Source organism: Amaranthus tricolor, chromosome 14, assembly GCF_026212465.1.
Source record: "Amaranthus tricolor cultivar Red isolate AtriRed21 chromosome 14, ASM2621246v1, whole genome shotgun sequence".
Classification (NCBI taxonomy): domain Eukaryota; kingdom Viridiplantae; phylum Streptophyta; class Magnoliopsida; order Caryophyllales; family Amaranthaceae; genus Amaranthus; species Amaranthus tricolor.
Window position 1 is genome coordinate 7,086,357 of NC_080060.1, and position 15,919 is coordinate 7,102,275.

A 15,919-nucleotide genomic window follows, 5' to 3' on the forward strand; every position below is an offset into this window, starting at 1 on the left:
TCATTTTATACTCCTTAATGATGATCGTTGTTAGTAATTTCGTGATTATTTTGAAGATTTATGCTACTTTACTCGTTTTAGTTATTAATGTTGATTTTGAGTTGTTTTGATTGTTTTAAGCATAATTGTTATAGCTTTAATGATGACAGAGTTTACTAAGAAAGATTTTAGCTGGGGTGAAGATGTTCTACAAAGAAAATGAGTAAAAGAGTAGAAGAGTGTTTATAATGCAAAAGTTTTGAGGTAAAATTTGATATATGTCTACTCTTTTGGCCATAACTTTTGATAGGAAGATCTCATTTATGCAAGGTTTGCGGCATTGAAAACTAGACATCAAGACCTTTTCAACTGTATATTATATGTCCAATTCCGATTACCGAGAAAGAAATGAAGATCAATTAAAGTTTGCAGAAACTGTCAGCCAAGAACGCCGACTCGACATCCTGGTCGTGGAAGTGGACACCGAGTAGGCTTTTTCTTCTGGAATCCGTGCAGCCCATTTTTTAATACTTTAATTTGGTAATATTTATTTTTATCTTTATTTTAATTAACTTCTTAGGGGTTTATTTAGGGGTTAATAAGGAGCATTTACGTTATGTCTCCTTTAGAGGAGCACAAGGAGGGAGATTAAAAACCTCTTCTCCTTCTTCCTCCTTCACCTTCCTCTCCATTTGAACTCCATTTTAATTCTTGTAAGCTTTTAATTTCTTGTAATTTTAATTTCTTGTCTTTGATTTACTTTCTCATTTTTAGTTTAATCTTTCTTGATCAAATTTGTATTAGTTTAATGTTTCCTTGTCATACTTTAATTGTTTTCTTGTAAATTGTCATTTTATCAATTATTCTTTCTATTTTGTCTACTGGATCTTTAATTATGTGTCTCATAGTTTAGTTATTATTTTTCCTTGCAAATTTCAATATTATCATTTTCATTCATGTTTAGAATCATCTTACGGTTTGTGTTCATCGCTTCCACCATGAATAGTAAGTAAATCCATTTTCTAGGGTTAGGGTTTGAACCCATAATTCAAGTATGATTTGATTATTAAATGTGTAACACCCCTGAATTTCCAAGCCCTTTTACGAAACCAAAATCGTGAAGGACGGAAGGAAATTCGGGTGTTACATAAACGAAAAGGAAAAGAATTTAGATAAACGTTAAATATCAACTTTAAAAAGGTGAGTGGAAATTTCAGCAGCATCTCTTCTAATTAAAAATCAAACATGTGGTAAAGCAATTAGCACAATAAGAACATTAAACTCATCTATGGCATCATTGCCTTTAAAATCTCACACCACAACAGAATGATTCGTCGCCGGCTTCTCAAATCAACATACCAAGCATGGATCGTGGTTCCAGTGTCGACGCTTGCATTGCGTTTTAAAATGACTTAACTCCTTAAAACCATACAGAGTTATAAACTACGCAGCGAAAATACAAATATACAAGGGAGGACACAAGGCCTCATAATAAAACATATACAACCAAAGTTTAAAAAAGATAACAAGAGCTACAAAATCGAAAGATAACGGTATGACACAGGTTATGCTTCGCCCTCATCAAACTCCTCCAATGCAATGCAATGCAAAAGAAGCTCCAATACATGCTACGCCTGTCTAGGATCCTCCTGCTACTCGACATTAGACCAAAGGCCAATGTGTCATAGCAGGACAATCATAGAAAGTCATCAACAATCAAACTTAAACACAAACACGTACACGTCAGCAACTAGCATCAAATATAATAAGGCCAACTACTAGATAACATTATGTTATACAACAACATAAGATGATTTCATAAGACACAAGCACAGATAGTAACCGTTTATCGTCCACTTATACTTTCTAATCTCATTATGTCCTTTGCAACCCGAACCATGTGTTCTTGGGTAGAATGCAGGTCTTCACACTCCTCTTCTCAAAACATAAACTCTTTCAAAACACGCATAGTATCAACTCAACCAAGGCATTAACAGACTACCTAACACATGATCTTATAGAGCTTGTCTATCTTAAAGTAAGCGTGATCATAGTCTATCTTTGGGACTGGTAACTCCCTTGAAGTAACTTAACTTAGGCGCACTTCTCACTAGCATAAACTACCCTATCATTGAATAAATTTTCTATCAATGAGTAAACGGTGATCCCGTCGGATCTCACCTAGGTGACTATTAACTCAACCGGACATAATCCAGTTGAATCACGGCAGCTAATCATAATATAATACTTTATCAAATGGGAATAACTCCCGCTTTCGACTATGAATGAGCGCCCTGGGATAGCAGAATGCCAAATCCCACTAAGCTACTCAACAAAATTTGAAATTCACCTATAAAGGAGTCATTCTAACTCTAAGTAAGGCATAATCCAATTCTTAAATAAATAAGGGGGTTGTCCCCGCCTCCTACTAACACTCTTATTCTATATAACTATTCTAAGCGCAAGGATTTCATAGTCGATAGCTTTTCGTATAAAGTGTATTCACTAGTACCTCATAGTTTCGATACAATGCATATTATCACAATAAACAATAATGTCTTAAAGAAAATTGTATATAAGGGTTCGTTACTGCGTGTACGTACCTGTAAGCGTCACCGCACTACTAAAAGAGCCACAATAATCAGACAAAGCGAGGTTTTACATCCCTCTTATGAACCGGGCACCTATACAAGTTTTTAGTAGAACTAATAAGCCCACTTATCTACCTTTTTATACCAACTACATTTCAATGTGATAACAATTTATTCATTCAAGATAAGCTTTCAATTTCACGTGCTTTACATGTTCAATGCTACTCAACTTAGCTTGCTCATTGATCACGAATTCACGACATCAACTAAACTTAACAACCAAACCAAATTTTTCAATCATTTTGATAACGACTAGCACCCAAGAGATCCCTTCTTCATTTTACAATGTTTGGAGCTATAGAAATACTTATTACCAAGAAAATGAACTAATAACATCCAATCTCATTTAATGTATAACTTAACATTTAAAAACATGATGACAATTAATCGAAATGATGTGTCATAATGCCATTCACTACATTTCTCATAGTTAATTACCACAATGAGTAAGGGTTAGCGCCAAGTGTGTTCAAAGTAACTCACAATGACATCGAGCACCATAACTTATGACAACACTAAGGTTACACAACTTACAATCAAAATATCCAAGCATAACAACGATAATTACAACTAATAACGACAACCATACAATCCTAAAATAACAACTTTTAGCGACTAATGATATCAATCAACAACCACGATTAGTTAGCAACAGTCACTAATCAACATTAACAAAGATAATAAGGGCAATTAGTAACCACTCTTTGCGGCCAATGATCCTAACCAATACTAAAACCAATACCACCACCCTATTCAACCATAATTTCCTCCACTCATACTCATTCAAAGCTATCCAAATGACCACAATACTTCAAAAATGTAGTATGATAGTACACATGATAGGCTTAGGAAAGAAAATGTTTGCAAGAATGAAGTCTTCATCCTCTTGAAAAAAGCAATACATGCTCGAATTAACACAAATGTCTAGTTTTTAAATATTTCCTCTGATCCAATTTCAATACACTTGCTACATTTGAATAGCAATACTATATATTAATCACCAATCTTATTTCGGTAATTCCAATTATGCATCAGAAATAATATAGTCATATGGAATCTTGTTTGATTCGTTTTAAAACCAAGTTTTTTAATACTTTCCTTGTTCTTTTATACTTGATACATTTAACTTTTTACGCAATCCAATTAATTATTTTGATTATTTATATATTGAATTACACTTAACTAAAAATTATAATTAATATATTTTATGAAAAGATGTTATTAGATGATTCAAACAAGATTTTTCCATGATTATATTTTTTTTTCTTACACACTAGTCCCAATATATAATTAATCTTCGTAATTTTTCTTTTGGTCCAATGAAAATATTTGATATCAAAATATACATTAAATTACATGCATAAGAAATATAGCAAATATTGTAAGATGGAAAAAAGTATAACTTAATTAAAATTTATACTATTTTGAGGAGAGAACAAAAAAGACAGATAGTCTTAAGTTGCTTCCAATTATCAAAATCTTCGAGGCAATAATTTGACATGACGTTGCATCGCAACATCCAACCAAGCTTGAATGTGAAAAGGATTCAGTTGGATGTGGAATATTGCACGTCATCCTCAAAATTAAGATCTAAATGAACTAGTCAAGCACACGGTGGAACTATTTTGTTATGTTGTTTTTATCATATTTAGTGTGTCCCGTCTTATAGAAAATTTTGAGCAGCGTTTAGGAAGAAAATGAAAGCGACATCTCATATTCATAAAAAAAAAGCGCGGCCATATAATCCCTCAACTCGAGAAAGATCAAGAGAAGTTTCTGCAACAAATAAAACTGAGTGAAACTAAAGCCAACTCCGCAAGCAAAATATGAAAGGTTTGCAATATTACTAATAAGTGTTTTTTTTTTATAAACCATGTCTATAAATAAAAGGAAAGTTCGTTAAAATAATAAATATTGATAACTCAAAATAATTCATATTAGATTAATCTTCTATTGACGATTTAAAATATTATTCATCTTATCAAAATATTTCAATTGCTTTAGTAAAAAATGTATTTCGTATTATTATGAGATCGAAAATTACCCTTACATTATGGATTATGTAGTTAATTAATAACAAAGATTAGATGTGTTCATTCATCCATCGGATTGACATCGAATCAGGTGATTTTGATCGATTTAAAATCAGTTATTGTGCACACATTGATTTTTTTTCGTAATTGTAAATTCATTTAATGAAGTCGGGTCAAAATCGTGTTCAATTACATATTGGGTCATATGCTTTGATTTAAACACCTTTAACAAAAATTATTTGAGAGAATTAGTGATAGTTAGGATTAATTTTAACAAATTTTTCCAAATTAAAAAGAGAGAGAAAATCTTCCAAGCAAACTGCAATCAACTATTGGGGTTACAACTTAAGTTTGACATTGAAAAAATATGAAACAATTATAAGTATATAATTTATCCGACTTCAAATTAGTATGAGAGTTTTTAAAAAATATATAAAAAAAATAATCAAATGACGACCTAGTTCCTCTTCATATATTGGAATAAAAGTTGTAACCTCATATTTCATGACAACAATTTTTAAATGCATCCAACAACATGCAAGCAATTACCTTTAATTATATTCTCTAAACATTATTTAAATCAATTTTTAAAATTTCAAAAATCCTATAAATATGTACCCAATTTAATCCAATAATCATCTCATCAAAACTAAACCCATAATCATCAAATAATTAATATAACATTCTTATATTTTAAATTTGTTTGAAAAATAATTAATTCCAAACATTTGAAAATGGGTCAGCAACTCAAAAAGTTTATGATGTTTTTAGCTATCTCAATGTTAGTAATGGCGTATGGCATCTCGGCAAGCAGAAGCCTTGTGGAAGGTAACCTTAAGACAGATATTGTCAACATTACTGGCACTACCGAACGCCAAATACAGGGTTGCGTCAACTCTACGTTTCCAAATGTTGAAGCATGCGGGAGCTTGGGTCCATTCAATGGCTCCCTAGCCAATACTTTTGATTGACAACCTAAAAAATTAGATCTTGCGTTATTTTCTTATTGTTTTGAGTTTGCTCTATTTATAAAAAATAAATTTTTATTATTATAATTTTACTTTTTTTTATCATCTTTTTGGTGGTCAAATGAAATTATATGTGAAAAAAAAATAGTGTTTTTAAATTTTTATTGGGATAAAGTGGAATAACTTAAGACGAATAGAAGAGAGTATTAAATGAGCAAACTTAAAGAGACGGTGTTGAATTTTCATATATTCTATTTTTAATTTGCCGCGTTTAATATGTTTTTCCGTGTGAATTTGAGCAAACATTATATGTTTCTCGCTTGAATGGCCTTAAAATTAAGGCTACATATAAGTATCATTTATGAACAATTCCATATACTTGGGTTTGTATTCTTTATATATATGTAAAACTGTTTCATGAGTTTGATTATGGTGATTTATTATACATAATAATATGGTTTTTTTGTTCTAATGTTTTTATTTAGCAGTAGTATACTTAAAAGGGTGATTTCGGAATTAACATCCTCTATATTCCTCTTTCATCAAATTATTTAATAAGTCTATACTCTGCTTTATTTCAAATGTCCAATTTACTTTTTACACGTTTGTCAAACACGAATTCAATATTTAATAACGATAACTTTGCACAATGAAAAATTATAAAACACTAGATAAAATAAACCTTATGTTGAGACGTATCAAACAAGATCTTATTTCACTATATATGTTTGAATGCATGGATTAAGAATAGAGAAAATTATAATAAACTACCTATTCTATACCCCTTTTTGCAAAAAACTACCTTATCTAAAATTTTTTGCAAAAAGCTACCTTATATAATACATTTCTTTGCAAAATACTACCTTATAACGATTTTTAGCGTTTGACCGTTTAAATAACCGTTGACTATCACGTGATAGTAACTTGACCTTATAAACCTTTCCTTCTTCTTCATTTCAGCCTCTCCAGGCATCTGACCAAGCCCTCCCTTTCCCTCAGGAATCCAAACTATTCAAGCCCAAAAATAATCTACCAATATTTCAAATCTTCACAAACCATAAGCAAATAAACAAAATCATGAAACATCAAACATTTAATGTTGCTTGAAATTAGACATGTTTGGTAAGGAATTACTCGATATGAAATATTACCCAGAAGAAGTCCAAGGAAATGAGGAACAAGGAGAGATTAATATACACAGCTTTTGAATAACAACATTAAATCAGCAGAATAAACAATTAAAGGAGATAGCATGAAGATACAAAACCTAAAGGTTGAAATCTTGAGGTTTTTCAATGAAAAAAGAGCAGCAGATCACAATTACCCAAATCCAAAAATAGTAATCAAACCCAAACTTTTGGGTAATAATTGTCTAATTCGAGTTCATACTAAAAAAAAATCAAATGGTAGAAGTTATATTATAAAAAAACACAAAATGTACAAAAAAGTATGAATCGAATCGAATTAATTTTCTCAATGGAAGAGGCTGAAATGAAGAAGAAGGAAAGGTTTATAAGGTCACGTGACTATCACGTGATAGTCAACGGTTAATTTAAACGGTCAAACGCTAAAAACCGTTATAAGGTAATGTTTTGCAAAGAAATGTATTATATAAGGTAGTTTTTTGCAAAAAAATTTAGATGAGGTAGTTTTTTGCAAAAAGGGGTATAGAATAGGTAGTTTATTATAATTTTCTTTTAAGAATAAATAAATTGAGAGTAATTGATGAATAGTAACACAAAAGTAAATGGGACATTTGAAAAGAGACGGAGTGAGTATGATATTATACATTTTATTAAAAAGTTTAAAAATATATTAATAAAATGGAAAATTCCACATGGTGACTCTGACGTTTTGGCTTTTACACAAATGTTTTATAAATCCATGTGGTGACTTTGAACTTCTAACTTTTCCATGTGGTAGACAGGATATTAAGTTTTTGGTTAAATTAAGTATTTATTTCGACTAAATTTTGTAATATATGGTCAATTAGGGTGATCACGACGTTTATTTTTTTAAAAAAATGTCATTACGTTAGGTAAAAATAGCGTAAAGTTAACAAAAAACTTCCCTTTAGTTTACCACGTGGAAAATTTGAAAAAGTCAAGGTCACTACGTAGATTAAAAAAAAGGTTTGTATATCACATAAAAAAGCCAAAAATTCAAGATTACCACATGAAATTTTACTAATAAAATTTAGAGAAAATTATAATAAACTACCTATTCTATACCCCTTTTTGCAAAAAACTACCTTATCTAAAATCTTTTGCAAAAAACTACCTTATATAATACATTTCTTTGCAAAACACTACCTTATAACGGTTTTTAGCGTTTGACCGTTTAAATTAACCGTTGACTATCACGTGATAGTCACGTGACCTTATAAACCTTTCCTTCTTCATTTCAGCCTCTTCCATTGAGAAAATTGATTCGATTCGATACTTTTCTGTACATTTTGTATTTTTTATAATATTACTTCTACCATTTGATTTTTTTTGAGTATGAACTCGAATTAGACAATTATTTTTGGGTTTGATTACTATTTTTGGATTTGGGTAATTGTGATCTGCTGCTCTTTTTTCATTGAAAAACCTCAAGATTTCAACCTTTAGGTTTTGTATCTTCATGCTATCTCCTTTAATTGTTTATTTTGCTGATTTAATGGTGTTATTCAAGAGCTGTGTATATTAATCTCTCCTTGTTCCTCATTTCCTTGGACTTCATCTGGTTAATATTTCATATCGAGTAATTTCTTACCAAACATGTCTAATTTCGAGCAACATTAAATGTTTGATGTTTCATGATTTTGTTTATTTGCTTATGGTTTGTGAAGATTTGGAATATTGGTAGATTGTTTTTGGGCTTGAATAGTTTGGATTCCTGAGGGAAAGGGAGGGCTTGGTCAGATTCCTGGAAAAGGCTGAAATGAAGAAGAAGGAAAGGTTTATAACGTCAAGTGACTATCACGTGATAGTCAACGGTTAATTTAAACGGTCAAACGCTAAAAACCGTTATAAGGTAGTGCTTTGCAAAGAAATGTATTATATAAGGTAGTTATTTGCAAAAAATTTTAGATAAGGTAGTTTTTTGCAAAAAGGGATATAGAATAGGTAGTTTATTATAATTTTCTATAAAATTTATAACATCATTAATGGAGTCTCTCTTAAATACAAGAATAAGAGCCTCATATATAAAGTTCAACAACCATCTCTCACTTGCTTTTATCTTCTTGATAAGTGCAATTATTTGCACTTATTTATATCATTTTATACTCCTTAATGATGATCGTTGTTAGTAATTCCGTGATTATTTTGAAAATTTATGCTACTTTACTCGTTTTGGTTATTCGTGTTGATTTTGAGTGGTTTTGATTGTTTTAAGCATAATTCTTATGGCTTTAATGATGACGGAGTTCACTAAGAAAGATTTTAGCAGGGGTGAAGATGTTCTACAAAGAAAATGAGCAAAAGAGTAGAAGAGTGTTTATAATGCAAAAGTTTTGAGGTGAAATTTAATATATGTCTACTCTTTTGGCCATAACTTTTGATAGGAAGATCTCATTAATGTAAGGTTTTGCGGCATTGGAAACTAGACTTCAATATCTTTTCAATGGTATATTATATGTCCAATTCTGATAACCGAGAAAAAAAATGAAGATCGTTTGAAGTTTACAGAAACTGTCAGCCAATAACGCCGATTCGGCATCCTGGTCGTGGAAGTGGACACCGAGTAGGCTTTTTCTTCTGAAATTCGTGAAGCCCATTTTTTAATACTTTAATTTGGTAATATTTATTTTTATCTTTATTTTAATTAACTTCTTAGGGGTTTATTTAGGGGTTAATAAGGAGCATTTACGTTATGTCTCCTTTAGAGGAGCACAAGGAGGGAGATTAAAAACCTCTTCTCCTTCTTCCTCCTTCATCTTCCTCTCCATTTGAACACCATTTTAATTCTTGAGTCGAAAGGCTCTTTAGCGTCATCTTCCTTTCTGGGTATGAGTTGCTGTCGTCCTTCCCTCCCCAGACCCTGATCATAGTTCCTATAAGGCTATAACCAGGATATACTGGGTATGATGATGATGATGAATCAGTCATTAGATCAATTTATTGGTCGATGATTCTGATCGATTTAATATCAGATCGTGTGTCCACATTAATTTTTACGTAATTCTAAATCCATTTTAAAATTAAGCCAAAGTTATTTCAGTAACATAGTTAGGTAAATATTAGATCATCTGTTTTATGTTAAAAACTTTTAACAAAGATTATTTTAGTGAATTAGTGATAGTGGGATTAATTTTTTTTTAAAAAGAACTCTAAACTAAAAAGATAGAAATCTTGCCAACGTCAATCAACAATGGAGTAGAAAACTAAGTCTAACATCAGAAAAATAATAAAATAATTACAAGTATATTTATGATCTAACTATAAATTAATACTTTATACGTTTTATTATACTTACTACTACGGAACGTGTTAGAGTACTTCATATAAGAGTATGTGACCTTTTAAAAAAGTATCATAAAATAAATCTATACAAGCCTTAACTCAAAGTGGATCACTGCCAGCTTGGTGTGTGCTAAATCAACAAACTATTGTCACATCGCAATTTTGAAAGCTTACATATCATTGAAAAAAATAAATTAATTATTACCAATTTCATGTTCATATCATTGACAACAATTTTTAAATGCATCCAACAACATGCAAGCAATTACCTTTAATTATATTCTCTAAACATTATTTAAATCAATTTTTAAAATTTCAAAAATCCTATAAATATGTACCCAATTTAATCCAATAATCATCTCATCAAAACTAAACCCATAATCATCAAATAATTAATATAACATTCTTATATTTTAATTTTGTTTGAAAAATAATTAATTCCAAACATTTGAAAATGGGTCAGCAACTCAAAAAGTTTATGATGTTTTTAGCTATCTCAATGTTAGTAATGGCGTATGGCATCTCGGCAAGCAGAAGCCTTGTGGAAGGTAACCTTAAGACAGATACTGTCAACATTACTGGCACTACCGAACCCCAAATCCAGGGTTGCGTCAACTCTACGTTTCCAAATGTTGAAGCATGCGGGAGTTCGGGTGCACTCAATGGCTCCCTCGGTTTTGATGACAACCTAAATGTTTACCTACATGTTTAGATCTTGCGTTATTTTCTTATCGTTTTAAGTTTGCTCTATTTATAAAAAATTAATTTTTATAATTAAAATTTTACTTTTTTATTATTTTTTGGTGGTCAAATGAAACCATATATTAAAAAAAAAGTAGTGTTTTTAAATTTTTATTGGGGTAGAGTGTAATAACTTAAGACGAATAGAAGAGAGTATTAAATGAGCAAACTTAAAGAGATGCTATTGAATTTTCATATATTCTATTTTTAATTTGCCGCGTCGCTTGAATGGCCTTAAAATTAAGGCTACATATAAGTATCATTTATGAACAATTCCATTTACTTGGGTTTGTATTCTTTATATATATGTAAAACTGTTTCATGAGTTTGATTGGTGATTTATTATACATAATAATATGGTTTTTTTGTTCTAATGTTTTTATTTAGCAGTAGTATACTTAAAAGGGTGATTTCGGAATTAACATCCTCTATATTCCTCTTCATCAAATTACTTGATAAGTCTATACTCTGCTTTATTTCAAATGTTCTATTTGCTTTTTACACGTTTGTCAAACACGAATTCAATATTTAATAGCGATAGCTTTGCAAAATTAAAAATTATAAAAAACTAGATAAAATAAACCTTATGTTGAGACGTATTAAACAAGATCTTATTTGACTATATATGTTTTAATGCATGAATTAAGAATAAATAAATTGAGAGTAATTGATGAATAGTAACACAAAAGTAAATGTGACATTTGAAAAGAAACGGAGTGAGTATGATATTATACATTTTATTTAAAAGTTTAAAATATATTAATAAAATGGAAAATTCCACATGTTGACTCTGAGTTTTTGTCTTTTACACAAATGTTTTTTGAATCCATGTGGTGACTTTGAACTTCTAACTTTTCCATGTGGTAGACAGAATATTAAGTTTTTGGTTAAATTAAGTATTTATTTCGACTGAATTTCGAAATATATGGTCAATTAGGGTGATCACGACGTTTATTTTTTAAAAAAAATGTCATTACGTTAGGTAAAAATAGCGTAAAGTTAACAAAAAACTTCCCTTTTGTTTACCACGTGGAAAAATTGAAAAAGTCAAGGTCACTACGTAGATTAAAAAAAGGTTTGTATATCACATAAAAAAGCCAAAAATTCAAGATTACCACATGAAATTTGCCTAATAAAATTTATAACATTATTAATGGAGTCTCTCTTAAAGACAAGAATAAGAGCCTCATATATAAAGTTCAACAACCATCTCTCACCTGCTTTTATCTTCTTAATAAGTGCAATTATTTGCACTTATTTATATCATTTTATACTCCTTAATGATGATCGTTGTTAGTAATTTCGTGATTATTTTGAAGATTTATGCTACTTTACTCGTTTTGGTTATTAATGTTGATTTTGAGTTGTTTTGATTGTTTTAAGCATAATTGTTATAGCTTTAATGATGACAGAGTTTACTAAGAAAGATTTTAGCTGGGGTGAAGATGTTCTACAAAGAAAATGAGTAAAAGAGTAGAAGAGTGTTTATAATGCAAAAGTTTTGAGGTAAAATTTGATATATGTCTACTCTTTTGGCCATAACTTTTGATAGGAAGATCTCATTTATGCAAGGTTTGCGGCATTGAAAACTAGACATCAAGACCTTTTCAACTGTATATTATATGTCCAATTCCGATTACCGAGAAAGAAATGAAGATCAATTAAAGTTTGCAGAAACTGTCAGCCAAGAACGCCGACTCGACATCCTGGTCGTGGAAGTGGACACCGAGTAGGCTTTTTCTTCTGGAATCCGTGCAGCCCATTTTTTAATACTTTAATTTGGTAATATTTATTTTTATCTTTATTTTAATTAACTTCTTAGGGGTTTATTTAGGGGTTAATAAGGAGCATTTACGTTATGTCTCCTTTAGAGGAGCACAAGGAGGGAGATTAAAAACCTCTTCTCCTTCTTCCTCCTTCACCTTCCTCTCCATTTGAACTCCATTTTAATTCTTGTAAGCTTTTAATTTCTTGTAATTTTAATTTCTTGTCTTTGATTTACTTTCTCATTTTTAGTTTAATCTTTCTTGATCAAATTTGTATTAGTTTAATGTTTCCTTGTCATACTTTAATTGTTTTCTTATAAATTGTCATTTTATCAATTATTCTTTCTATTTTGTCTACTGGATCTTTAATTATGTGTCTCATAGTTTAGTTATTATTTTTCCTTGCAAATTTCAATATTATCATTTTCATTCATGTTTAGAATCATCTTACGGTTTGTGTTCATCGCTTCCACCATGAATAGTAAGTAAATCCATTTTCTAGGGTTAGGGTTTGAACCCATAATTCAAGTATGATTTGATTATTAAATGTGTAACACCCCTGAATTTCCAAGCCCTTTTACGAAACCAAAATCGTGAAGGACGGAAGGAAATTCGGGTGTTACATAAACGAAAAGGAAAAGAATTTAGATAAACGTTAAATATCAACTTTAAAAAGGTGAGTGGAAATTTCAGCAGCATCTCTTCTAATTAAAAATCAAACATGTGGTAAAGCAATTAGCACAATAAGAACATTAAACTCATCTATGGCATCATTGCCTTTAAAATCTCACACCACAACAGAATGATTCGTCGCCGGCTTCTCAAATCAACATACCAAGCATGGATCGTGGTTCCAGTGTCGACGCTTGCATTGCGTTTTAAAATGACTTAACTCCTTAAAACCATACAGAGTTATAAACTACGCAGCGAAAATACAAATATACAAGGGAGGACACAAGGCCTCATAATAAAACATATACAACCAAAGTTTAAAAAAGATAACAAGAGCTACAAAATCGAAAGATAACGGTATGACACAGGTTATGCTTCGCCCTCATCAAACTCCTCCAATGCAATGCAATGCAAAAGAAGCTCCAATACATGCTACGCCTGTCTAGGATCCTCCTGCTACTCGACATTAGACCAAAGGCCAATGTGTCATAGCAGGACAATCATAGAAAGTCATCAACAATCAAACTTAAACACAAACACGTACACGTCAGCAACTAGCATCAAATATAATAAGGCCAACTACTAGATAACATTATGTTATACAACAACATAAGATGATTTCATAAGACACAAGCACAGATAGTAACCGTTTATCGTCCACTTATACTTTCTAATCTCATTATGTCCTTTGCAACCCGAACCATGTGTTCTTGGGTAGAATGCAGGTCTTCACACTCCTCTTCTCAAAACATAAACTCTTTCAAAACACGCATAGTATCAACTCAACCAAGGCATTAACAGACAACCTAACACATGATCTTATAGAGCTTGTCTATCTTAAAGTAAGCGTGATCATAGTCTATCTTTGGGACTGGTAACTCCCTTGAAGTAACTTAACTTAGGCGTACTTCTCACTAGCATAAACTACTCTATCATTGAATAAATTTTCTATCAATGAGTAAACGTTCTATCAATGTGTAAGCTTTCTTTGAATGAATAAACTTTCTATCAATGAGTAACATTCTATCAGTGGATCTATTCCCCACTTCATGGCATAGTGACACGGCCAAGGGCGTTATCGGTCATCCGGCGTCCATGGCAAAGTATGAGCTCATAACTCCTCCAGCTGACTCTCTCGGGTCCTACCTTCGAGAAAAAAACTAACACACTGGGGTACTAAACCAGTGAAGAGGCCAACATATTGGGGTTTGCAAGGGCCGCATGGTAACACCTCGGTCACGGGGCGGTATCGGCCATCCAACGCCCGATGACAAAAGTATGCTCATACCCTCCATACGGTGATCTCGTCGGATCTGACCTAGGGGACTATTAAATCAACCGGACATAATCCTGTTGAATCACGGCAGCTAATCATAATATAATACTTTATCAAAAGGGAATAACTCCCGATTTCGACTATGAATGAGCGCCCTGGGATAGCAGAACGCCGAAACCCACTAAGCCACTCAACAAAATTTGAAATTCACCTATAAAGGGGTCATTCTAACTCCAAGTAAGGCATAATCCAATTCTTAAATAAATAAGGGGGTTGTCCCCGCCTCCTACTAACACTCTTATTCTATATAACTATTCTAAGCGCAAGGATTTCATAGTCAATAGCTTTTCGTATAAAGTGTATTCACTAGTACCTCATAGTTTCGATACAATGCATATTATCACAATAAACAATAATGTCTTAAAGAAAATTGTATATAAGGGTTCGTTACTGCGTGTACGTACCTGTAAGCGTCACCGCACTACTAAAAGAGCCACAATAATCAGACAAAGCGAGGTTTTACATCCCTCTTATGAACCGGGCACCTATACAAGTTTTTAGTAGAACTAATAAGCCCACTTATCTACCTTTTTATACCAACTACATTTCAATGTGATAACAATTTATTCATTCAAGATAAGCTTTCAATTTCACGTGCTTTACATGTTCAATGCTACTCAACTTAGCTTGCTCATTGATCACGAATTCACGACATCAACTAAACTTAACAACCAAACCAAATTTTTCAATCATTTTGATAACGACTAGCACCCAAGAGATCCCTTCTTCATTTTACAATGTTTGGAGCTATAGAAATACTTATTACCAAGAAAATGAACTAATAACATCCAATCTCATTTAATGTATAACCTAACATTTAAAAACATGATGACAATTAATCGAAATGATGTGTCATAATGCCATTCACTACATTTCTCATAGTTAATTACCACAATGAGTAAGGGTTAGCGCCAAGTGTGTTCAAAGTAACTCACAATGACATCGAGCACCATAACTTATGACAACACTAAGGTTACACAACTTACAATCAAAATATCCAAGCATAACAACGATAATTACAACTAATAACGACAACCATACAATCCTAAAATAACAACTTTTAGCGACTAATGATATCAATCAACAACCACGATTAGTTAGCAACAGTCACTAATCAACATTAACAAAGATAATAAGGGCAATTAGTAACCACTCTTTGCGGCCAATGATCCTAACCAATACTAAAACCAATACCACCACCCTATTCAACCATAATTTCCTCCACTCATACTCATTCAAAGCTATCCAAATGACCACAATACTTCAAAAATGTAGTATGATAGTACACATGATAGGCTTAGGAAAGAAAATGTTTGCAAGAATGA